Below are 11,530 nucleotides of genomic sequence, written 5' to 3'. Positions count from 1 at the left end.
ATTTGGTGTAAACATAAAGGACAAAACTTGTAATTTACTCTAAAATTTAAATACAACCTATTTACATCACGTCGCATTAAGGTTTTGTTAGATTACGTTTTGGGTATATTTGATTTAAGTATGAATAAATAATAGAATTTCCAGCTGCACGAGTTGATTTGATACAAAATGTGTAATCAGACAAGTTTAACCAAAACTGGCCAACATGTAGCATGAGATAGAAGTCCCCTACACCCTTTCAACGGGTTCAAACTGCAACCAGTGGCAGAGCCAAGAATTTTTTTTTCTGGGGGCGATCGGGGGATTTAACCGCAGTTTTAAGGGGGCAATCGAGGTTTTTGCCTAAGTAGCCAGGTCTGCCCTGACCGCAACAACTGCGCCCCGCACCCAGTATGAACATGAAACCGTCTTTTGAGTCGCCAATGAGTAAATATGGTGAAAACGGGTCAAATGAAAGTGGCGGATCTTTTTTATCGTCATTTGAGGGCCAGAAACGGAAAGGTGAAAACGCGTCAAAGGGAAAGTGTTGACCAAAAATGGTATTGAAAAAAAAATCATGATATGCGTCAGTTGTATGAAAAATGATCGGCCTCTTAGCTTATTTAACCTAGTATACTACTTCATTGTTTGCTAATCTAAAGTACGTTATTTTGAAACTATAAAACCAAGATGTTGAGAATTTCAACTTTGTAAATTAGTTCGATGCGTCTAATGAAGTCAGTTGATATGAGAACATCGACGGCATATATACAACACCAGTATATAGAGATAATACATACCCAGTTAGCAAAATTTATGTAAACATGTACTTTGAGCATTCTGCTAGACATATATGAATGAATTACTATAAAAATAAGACAACTAGCGATACCAAGGTGTATAGTTGAAGGGGTATGGTCCCAGATCTCGCGTCAACATCGACCGCGAGTGACCATTACCCTTATCAAAACCCCCACTAGCTAACAACCTACTTGTGTCCGTGCGGGAACGCATCGACACAGTAGTTGAATCCAATCTGTCCAGTGATGGAGGAGGACTTACCTGGAATATGAGAACGGTAGGGTGATGCGGCATAGCATCACATCTGGTGTATGAAAACGGAAGTATTCACAGCGATGCGGCCTCGCACCGCGTCCAGTGAACACTTCTATCAATACAAGGAAGCTGGATAACAGCAATAGTCACCACAGGCGACGATGCGGCTAGCACCGCATCTCGCGTATTTCTTGATCACAAGCAAGAGAAGCGATAACATCAGATGTTACCGCAGGCAGCGATGCGGCTCGCACCGCATCCTATACGCCCGACAAGTGGGACTGACACACCAGTGCAAGTAGCGCCAATGACAGTCATCTGTCAGAGCTACGTAAGTAACAGACTGACGTGGCGTAACCTCCACACCCGACAAGCCTGACACACCTGCAAAGGTGCAGCACGTCGTCAGCCTGTCCCTCATCCTCCTCCTTCACTCCTCGGCTATAAATACCAACCCCAAACCAGGTTTGAAGTATCTCTTCACAACTCTCTCACTACTACTACTATCATACTTTGCTTCCCAAGCAGATTACTGATTCTAACGCCGGAGAGTGGTAACAAGGAGCACCCCCCCCCCCCACCCCATCCTCCTTGTTACGAGTCACGGTTTGTTTCCTTGTGCAGGAGATCAACCCACCGGTGATCCAGCCAGCGATCCTCGAGAGGAAGGGATTAACCCTTCTTGACGAGATCAGTGAGTTAACCCTGCCCGGTTAACCATTGTTTCATCAATAGTAAAAGTGTTTCTTCTCAAGTAACAGAGAGTTATAGTCCCATGGTGAACACTAGTGTTGATTTAAGAGTAGATGTAAAGGGTTGTTTAACATTCATAAAAAAATTTGAGTTACTAAAAAAAGAAGAGCAAGAGAAATTTGGATGCCAATTTAGTTTTTGGTATATCTGGGAATTGAGGAACATCATGTCACACCCCGAAATTATCAGAGCATGGCGTGACTGGACCGGTATCTTCATTGCACAGCGGAAGCAATTAGCTAAGACTTCTAGAAAATGAACGCCGCTAAGTACTTGAATTCCCATGGGTTCTCCTATTCCAACCGTTCCATAGTTTTGAAAATGCAACCTGAGAAAGAACATGCGAAAAAGTCAACATAAAGTTGAGCGAGTTCATAGTTTGTTTTGAAAAGATTTAAAATAAATCTTTTTGATAACCGGTTTTAAAGTTGCTGAGAAAATATAGTAAAATCATTTTCTTGGCATGATATATGAAAACTGTGAGTCTAGCCCACGAGAGTCTTTGTGCATTGCACGAGAGAGAATGGGCCGAGCCCAAACGAACCTTTGTAAGCAGGATCAGCGTGTCCTCTTACTTAGGTATAGTTTGAAAAACGTTACCAAAGTTTGTAAATCCATGTATTTGTGAGTTTACTTCAAATGAATCTTAAAAACATTTGAAAATCTGAGTATTAAAACTGGTATGTAAGCGTTTATGAACAGATCATTAATGTTTTGCAAGGACATTAATATGTGTGGCGACATAGGAAGCACTCAACCCTAGCGGATTTCCCCCGGTCCACCCGGTTAGAACAACAAAAGCACTACATGGGCCACACAAGGACCCAAGAGTGGGGCTCGCTACACCCGATAGATCTACCACTTTGCCCTCGGTCTTATACAAGATTAATGGCACTTAAGAGAGATTACTATTCGCTCACCTGATCTAACAGTTCATTCCCTAGCTTAACCATACCCTAGTTAACGTATAATGTGAGAGTTATTCATGTCCTTGGGCCTCTGCCCATGTCCTTGGGCCTTTGCCCACGCCATTCGTGTTATTAAAACTCATGCATGTTTCGAAAAACACTAATGTTTTTATAAACCGGTATGTTTAGCATAATCTTTTCGTAAACCATTTGAGTTTGTTAAAATCATGTCGCAAAATGGTTTATAAATATGCAATATTCATTTATCGAAACCTTGTGTGATTTTGCAAAACTTGCATGTCTTTCCACCCCCGAAAACATTTTATAAAAATGTAAAACAGTAAAAAGTGGGGGTTATGAACTCACCTGTATATTCCTGTGCATAGCTAGCTAAACGTGATTCCGTAGTGTCGTTCCGAGACCGTGAATTAGCTAGCGTGCACTTAAGGCATTCCTAATCAAGGAATAATTATAAGTTTCTATTTTAAACGTAGCTAAACTACGCGTCCGAGCTCTACCGAATCGTTAACTAAACGATTCTAAGGTAGTGTTATTATCTTATCTTGAAATAACCAAATTATGGTTATTTGATCTCGTTTATAACCGGGATAAACGCTAAGTCTCGAGATCGACTTAGTTTTTGAATGGTTTAGAACATATTTATATATTTAAATATAAATATACTTACGTCGTCGTGTTAGTAATAGAAGGCGTAGATGAAATATTGTACGTATCCGAAACATCGTATATGATGCAGTAATATACCGTTGTGGTTTTCGTAGGATGGAAACAAATAGATATATATACTTATATATATTCGAAAACATGACGTTTGAAACGAATATAACAAATATATTCATTTTATAAGAATATTCGATCCGAAATAATTGAAGTAAATATAAACAATTATATTTATTTATATGATTTCTGAATATTAAGCGTTTCAAATAATTTAAAAAGATACTATATTTAGTTTGTAAGAAAGTTTAAAGTCGACATTTAAAATAAATGTAAGCGATTAAATTGATTTTATAATCTAACACGAAGTAACGTCGTTTGAAATAAATATAAAATAATTATATTTATAAATATAACGGCATCTGAAATAAATATAAACAATTATATTTATTTTATAAAAAAAATACGTGTAACGACGTTTAGAGTAAATATAAACGATTATGTTTGTTAGTAATCCGCCTTATATGTTATATAAGGCCGCTAAAATAAATATACTTCTATATTTATTTTTTTATAAGAAAACTAGAGTTTCGATTGGTGTCGTTTTTAAGATATAATCACGGTTTGTAATTCGGGTTTTTAACGAAAATCGGGCAGAGTTTCCTCTGTTTTTGGAACAACCCGACAACTAACGTGTCGATATATTTTATCAAAATTCAACAATAATCAACGCAATGTAATCAAAATGTAGTTTTCGCCAAGATATCAAAATCTAAACTAGTAAGTACTCAAGTCGGGTCGAGCTCGGTCGCGTATAACTATCAAAAATCTAAACTAACGTATATTAACTCGCCACTTCTAGTTTGTTACCGGTTCTTCGAGTTGACTGTTTGACTGCCGTTGACCAAGTTTGACCGCCGACTTTTGTTGACCGCAATGGATCTGAACACCGAATCAAAAATGTGAACCGGGTTGACCAGTTTTTGTTGTGTTGACTGCTGCTGACCCGAGTTGACTCGGGTTTGACCGAGTCGACTAGTGAGTTACCGAGTCGAGTCGTGTTGCACCGAGTCGAACCGTTTCACGAACCCGAACCACAACTGACGTGCACCCGAACTAAATTAGAGTTGAATCTGAAATAAAACTCAAACCACTTTGAACCGAGTCCACGACTTGAACCAGAACCGAGTCAAAGTAGGACCTGAACAAAGAAAACAAATCTGTCTGTGTGTGAACCCATCGTGCCGGCGTCTGATCCGAGCCCGAAACAACCAGAGAGGAAAAAAAAAACTTCGAACCAAAAGAAAACTTGAACGTGTTTACCTATTCACTGTCGCCGCCACTGATGTGGCTCCGACGGTGCCGCCGTCGGCCACCCCAGCACATCATCATTAACCCATCGTCATCGGTAAATCATCCTCTTCAACACTACCTTAAACATCGAGTGTGACCGAGACCTGAACTGATTCAAAGAAGGAGATGAAGGAGATGGGTCTTAGGAGCTTACCGGAGTTTGGTTGTTTACGGAAAAAGATCATCAACAGCGGTCGTCGAAAATTGTGTCACTGGTCATCACTCTCAGCTTGTCTTCATCGGAGCAGGGCCTGACCCGTGCTGACTGTTGTCGCCGCTGTCTTCTCTGGCCATCGTCAACGTGTCGCCGCCATCCTCATCAACAACATCAGCTAATCATCGTCATTACCAGCACCCTCATCACCACCGCCATAGCGGCGGTGTCGGTAAAACGAGGAGAGAGAGTCAGAGAGCGAACGTGGGTGTCTCATCGGAGAAGAAGGGAGGTGTGTGAGTGCGTGTGTGGCCGGAACGCGACCGGGGTGACGTCGCCGGTAAGAATCCGGTGACCGGATTTAGTGAGAGAGGAATGAGGGCACTGTAGTTGTGTGCTACTGAAAAGATAAGGAATGATCTTAGGGTTTTGAAGTTTATTAGAGTATTTATACTAGGTTTTTCCATGGTGGGTTGGGCCCAGGGCCCATTAGCGTGTTTTGAGCAGCCCAATTCGTTCCCGAAACCCATTTTTCGAAGCTGATCCTCGTAATATGTCACAGAATAAAATCTTAGAGTCGAAAGGCCTCAAAATTACATCGGATATCGATATTTGACGCGCATGATCGTCGTCGCGTTAAAATCGCGCAAACTGCGTAGTTTGTCGTTTTTAAATCCGTTTCTTGATCCGTTTCCAACTACGGGTAATAAAATTTCAAAACAAAGTTAAATATATCAAAATAGATTAATATCAAGACGGAGATTCGAGTCTGGTGCTTCTGTTTTGTCGTTGATTGTCGGTGCGTTACTGTTTCCGCGTTTTTCATTCACGTGTGCGCTTTGTGTCGTTCAAAAGGATAATGTTTTCGCAAAACAAAATCCATTGGTTTAAATTATACGTATAAATTTGTATTTGTCGGTGTGGTTACTATTTTGTACAGTTTCAGTCCGTTATCGTTTAAAGCTCGACAATTTTCTTCACAAATCCACAAACGCGCACCGTAAGGTCAGATAGGCGTTCCTAGGCATTCCAACAGCCTAATTAAGTTAATTTGTGCCTTAAACACTACTTATTATCGCCTTAAACGTTTATTAATCGCGTAATTAAAAGGCCGTTAATTACAGGTTGTCACACATCAATTGGTGGAACATGTTTTGGGACAACAAATTTAAGTAACTTTTTCATATTTGAAATTATACTAAAAAGAGATTAGCTGCAAAAGGAAGTTCCATAAGGCTAGACGGTATGGGGAGCGTCCCCCATCCGTCCAGCCCCGACGATGGACTAAACACCATGCCGCCACCCCCCCTCCCGTCCTTGTCCTCACCGTCGAGTGTTGGATGTTGGAGACGATGCAGAAAAAGACAAAAATGGTGAGTTGTCCCATGATTTCTGACCGTTTAAAATAAATTTAATTTTAAATTTCCAATATTAATTCAAACGGCTAAATTTCAAATATTCACCAAATTCACCAGTTTTATTATAAATATTCACCACCTTAACACCATTTTTCACACCTTTTCACCCACTACAATCTCATATCTCTTTCACATTTTATAAAACACTCTTCCCTTTTTATATACACTCAACATTTTTATACAATTTTTTACGAGTAAATTACAACTTTTGTCCTTTATGTTTGTACCAAATTGCAGTCGGTATCCTTTTGTCACACCCCAACCAATGGCGGAAACATCGGGATGAGACGAAGTGTGAAGATTGCTCGAGACATCATAACACTAATAATTGTGACAAGTATTTAAATAATCATTTCATTCCATTTCTAAAGAATCAATTACAAGGTTTTGAAACAAAATACAACAACATGAGTAATGAAATAATACAATATGAATACAAATTTTTTTAAGTGTGTATCTAAGCATCCTACTAGATTCCATGCATCGTCAACATCCACCTGTAACATGTTAAAATAAAGTCAATGCAAAAGCAAAGGCGAGTATACAAGTTTGGTACGTACATAGCATAAGATAAAAAGTGTGAACAATCCCTCATGGCAAGCATATGATTCAAGATAAACATTAAATATGGCATGTGTCTAACATATCAAACCAAGAAAACGCAATATGCTCAAGACATAACCTCAAGTTTACGGGCGGGTCGTTAATCCTATAGCGCTACATATGTCAAGGTTTGGCTCGTACGAAGTTAATGATAAGTTCAACACATAAGAATAACCCAAGTTTAAAGTATCAAGTCATCACGTATACAAGCATGTTATAGGAACGTTCATGTGTTTAACAAAGTGTTCATGTGTAAGTTTTTCAATAGGTAAACATGTTACACCCCCAAAAGTGGTAAAAGTAAAAAGGGGAATAGTACGAGTATACTCACATTGGTTGCGTATAAGAATTCCCTGAAATAACGCACGAGTGAAGATGGTGAATAATCCAAGAGAACGAACGAAACGGTTATCCTAGACAAGGATTGGAAAAGTACTAAATAAATGGAATTGATAATAGACTTGGTTGAATTTTTGTGTTCGCACATTTTATTTACTTGTATCTAATCTAAAATACAATGGCTCTTGATCTATTGAAAATAAATAGAATAATATGTTTTATTAGTTGTTTCAATTTAATTGTAAGCATTCAATTAACTAACTGTTGTAGCTATTTAAGTGGTTTTTAAAATAAATATTTCAATTAACTAATATTTCAGTATGCTAGTTATAAAAAAAATATATTATAAAAAAATGTATCAGACCCGCAAGCAGGTCCGTTCAAACCCAAGTCTCTCGGTTTAAGATGTAGCATCACACCGTACCAATATAACAATTAATTTATCTAAATAACTTGTAAAGAAAAATATATATATATATATAAACTGATTTTTATTAATTATATATAAATGGATTTATACTTAACCTGATTGATGTATTATTATAAATATGTATTAATTTTTGTTCTAGTATTGCATTTCTGAAAGTATCAACAAAATGAAAAGAAAAAAAAGAAACAATCCCAAAATAGTGGCAAAAAAACAGGCGGCATATTTTCGCTTTGGTACTTTCCATAACAATGGAAATAATTAAATAAGCATATTTTTCACTTTATAAACTATCTTAATAAATTAAAAAGAAATTGTAGGTTATTTCACCACCATATATATTAATTATAAAACTAAAAACAATGTCCCATGTGCCATCTTCTCCATTATACTACAAAACCCAACTTGTACAAGAATATGATTGTTTTAAAACAAAATGTGTATTATCATCATCTTCACAAACAAAACTCCTCTGTTAGTCATTTTTCTTCAATATACTTAACCATTCCGAACATAACTTGTTTAGATGTTTTCTTTTATTCATTTGAACATTGATAACAAGTATTAACAACTATAGGAATTTTAGAAGCAATCGATGTCCACTGTTTATGTTTCCTTCTTTTCCTTTATTCTTTTTTTTTCTTTGTTTGTACTTAGAAACCTCCCATTTGTTACCATTTGTTTCCATTAACAATAGAACCATTGAACAAAGTCATGAAAAGCCTACTGTTATTTCATCTTGTGATTGGTTAATTCTTATTGTAATTTCATTTGATACATATATATAAAAAGATAAAAAGAGAAAAAAAACAAATGGATCAAAGGTAGAGGGGTATACCGAGAACAGAATAACGAACGAGGATCCAACGTAAGAATTCCGACGACTTCGATGCTCCCGTAGAACCGAGTTTGAAATGGAGAGAGACCCCAAATGACCCCGTCGCCGCTGTCGTTAATTCAGGCGGCTTCACCGCCGCTGTCGTCCGCCGGTTCCTCTCTCGTTCATCTCTCTCTCTCCCCTCGCACGTCTCCCTCTCGATCTGTGCTTCAGTCACAGTATGCCGCCACCAAAGGGTGGTGGCTGGTTGTTTTCAGTTCGTCTGGGGGAATAAGGTGCAAGGAGGTGATGGTTGTTTTTGTCCAGGTGTGTGTGTTTGGAGGAGATGAAATCTTATTTGTGTTAGAACATAAGATTGTAAGGGAAATGAAATGGGAGGGAACAATCGGGTAATGAGCGGCTGGTGAAAAGAAAAAAATAATAAGGAGTTTAGGGTTTCTTGCTATTTTACATACTTAGGGTTAATCTTTTAATGGGCTTAGGCCCAAGACCCACAAGCCCAATCACGTGCTTTAATTGGCCCATTTACTCCTACGAACCCGCTTTCAAAGCCCAAACTCCGCGAAACGTAATAAAATAAAATTTTGGTATTTAAAACACGTAAAATACAGTCGATAGTCGGTTTTGACGTGTACGTTCGTCAATTGCGTTAAAAACACTTTGGTTGTTGTTTCTAGTCAGTTCTCTCTTTTTTTTTTTTTTACGATTAAAGCGAAACGACGAACACAAGGATATGAAGTTTCCAAAAAAAGGAACATGAATCAACGGTTTCTAAATATGGAAAGTTATGAAAACGCGGAGCGTTACAGTCTCCCCTCCTTTAGGAAATTTCGTCCCGAAATTTATTCAAGAGCAAGACTTGAAAGGATTTTGGCAAGGAGAAGAGATTCGTTTAAAATTGAGGCTTGTATGAACAACGGAGAATAACGGAGATGTAAGAGGAACGATTGATCTAATAGGCGATTACAAGTATAAGAATGTCATACGTATCGGATGGACAAAAGTAGTGCGTTAAGAATTGAGTCTCGTCGTGGATAATCGGTTATAAGGCGTCCGTGAGTTGTTTAAAGTTTGAATTAGGTCCAAAGGTCTACGAAACACTGAATTTCTCACGGCACGTTTTACAAAAGTTTGGTAACATAGTGAAAACACTTATATATAGGAAGTACCAACGGCGTATCCACCATGTTTTGACCACGTTACGTCTGTTTCGTATTCGGTGTCATGTTACATCCCGTGTCTTACCATACACAGTAGTACACTCTATGGTTTCTCATACTCCCATCACTATAATCCCGTGTGCACCCGCGATTATATTGATCGTCGCATGACCCGCATAGCTTGTACTAGTTACGTATGATTCAAGGTATACATAAACTTTGAAAACAAAAATGCGTGAGTATAGAAATGTAGCATATAAGCATGTTTACGTTCCAAGTAGTATAAGTCCAACGTAAGCGAATCCTTCGGGTTTCGCCCGTGTACATGTGCGAATGTATAAATTTTTGAGTAAAAGCATGAGCATAGTATAAGTTTAAATTGAACACGCAAGTGAGCATAAACACAAAACGCATGCCAGGAGTACGAGTAAAAGTATAAGCATAACGTGTATTAAAAAAATGAGCATAAATGTGAGCACAATTTGAGCACAAACGAATGACGTGAGTATAGACACAATTCGTATAAATGAGAGTACAAATAAAAGTACGAGTATAACAGAAATCTTATAAACGTGAGTATAAATGCGAGTACGAATATAACGTAAATTGTATAAACGGGAGAATAAATGCGAGTACGAGTATAACATAAATCGTATAAATGCGAGTATGAGTATAACATAAATCGTATAAATGAGAGTATAAACACGAGTACGAGTGTGAATACGAGTATAAATATGAGTATAAACACAAGATGCATGAGTATGGATGTAAATGTGAAAATTAAGTGTAAAACATGAATGTTTAAGTATGAATAAAATAAATGTGTATGAGTATAAGTGTAACAAAGTTGTAAAAGTGCAAATGAAAACATAACTCGTATGAATATGAATACGAATGTAGTATAGACATGAATGTAAGGACAACGTAAATGTATAACTGTGAGTGTGTGTATAAACGTAAAACGTATGAATTTTGAATCATGAGTATAACATAAATGTGTAAGTGTGAACATAAGTGAAGGCATAAAATGTATAAATATGGATATAGGAATTAATGATTTTGTTTACAGTATAAATCGAAATACACAAGTTTATGCGCGTAAAAGATTAAAAGTTTTGAGTATGAAAGAAAAAAAAACGAGTGACGTGCGTGTGATTGTTGTGAGATATTGATTAAAACGTGTAAAATGTTATACATATTTATTTGTTTGCGCAAAACGCGAAGTTAAAATAGATTGAGTTGTCATGGAATGTAAAAATCTAGTTTGTGAATGTAAGGAGAATATAAAAGAAAACATCCTTTGATTATGCGAAATGATACTTTGTAAAAGAATGGAAATGCTATTATGGTTTTAAAAGAATTTACATAGTTGCGAATTTGTCGGTTCTTATGAAGTTTCCTTGCCCACGTGTTTTGAATTTAATTGGCGTATCGAGCGAGGTTTTGAAAAGTTCTTGTGATTAACAAGCTTGCATCGTTTTAAGTAACTTTTATATTAGAAAGTTTTGAAGTTTATAGATTCTTGAGGAAAAGTTGATCCTTAGAAAAAGGAATTTAGTATACGAGCTTAGTGATTGTAAAAAAAAAATGTTTTATTGGTTTTGAAAGGAGTTTTAGTAAATGCTTAAATAATACTGGTAATATTTTATAGGTGTGTGCGAAAAAGTTGATTTGATTCTCAATTAAAAATAGAAAGTCTCTAGTTTAATGATATGTGATGAGCTTGTTCTAATAGTTATGTTGAATACAAAATTCGTGGGCAATGGTTTTGTTAGACCGACTAAGTTGACGGGTAGTATTTCGTGAAATTCTGAATGTCGAGAAACAAGTGTCTACGGAAAAGTTAAAAAAAATTTCATGTGTG

General features: G+C 37.1%; 1 long non-coding RNA gene across 1 annotated transcript; it reads right to left on the bottom strand.

Moving 5' to 3' along the window:
- Nucleotides 1-6,635: 6,635 nt before the first annotated feature.
- On the bottom strand, nt 6,636-9,720 carry LOC110866427. The gene is made up of 3 exons (XR_002551388.2): nt 8,507-9,720; nt 7,234-7,315; nt 6,636-6,796 (listed from the first exon to the last, which is right to left on the bottom strand). It is a non-coding gene; the product is annotated as an uncharacterized LOC110866427 (long non-coding RNA).
- Between the last annotated feature and the right edge of the window lie 1,810 nt (nt 9,721-11,530).

Source organism: Helianthus annuus, chromosome 4, assembly GCF_002127325.2.
Source record: "Helianthus annuus cultivar XRQ/B chromosome 4, HanXRQr2.0-SUNRISE, whole genome shotgun sequence".
NCBI classification, from domain to species: domain Eukaryota; kingdom Viridiplantae; phylum Streptophyta; class Magnoliopsida; order Asterales; family Asteraceae; genus Helianthus; species Helianthus annuus.
The sequence above is the reverse complement of the archived record's forward strand: the minus strand, read 5'-3'. Positions and strand labels throughout refer to the sequence as shown.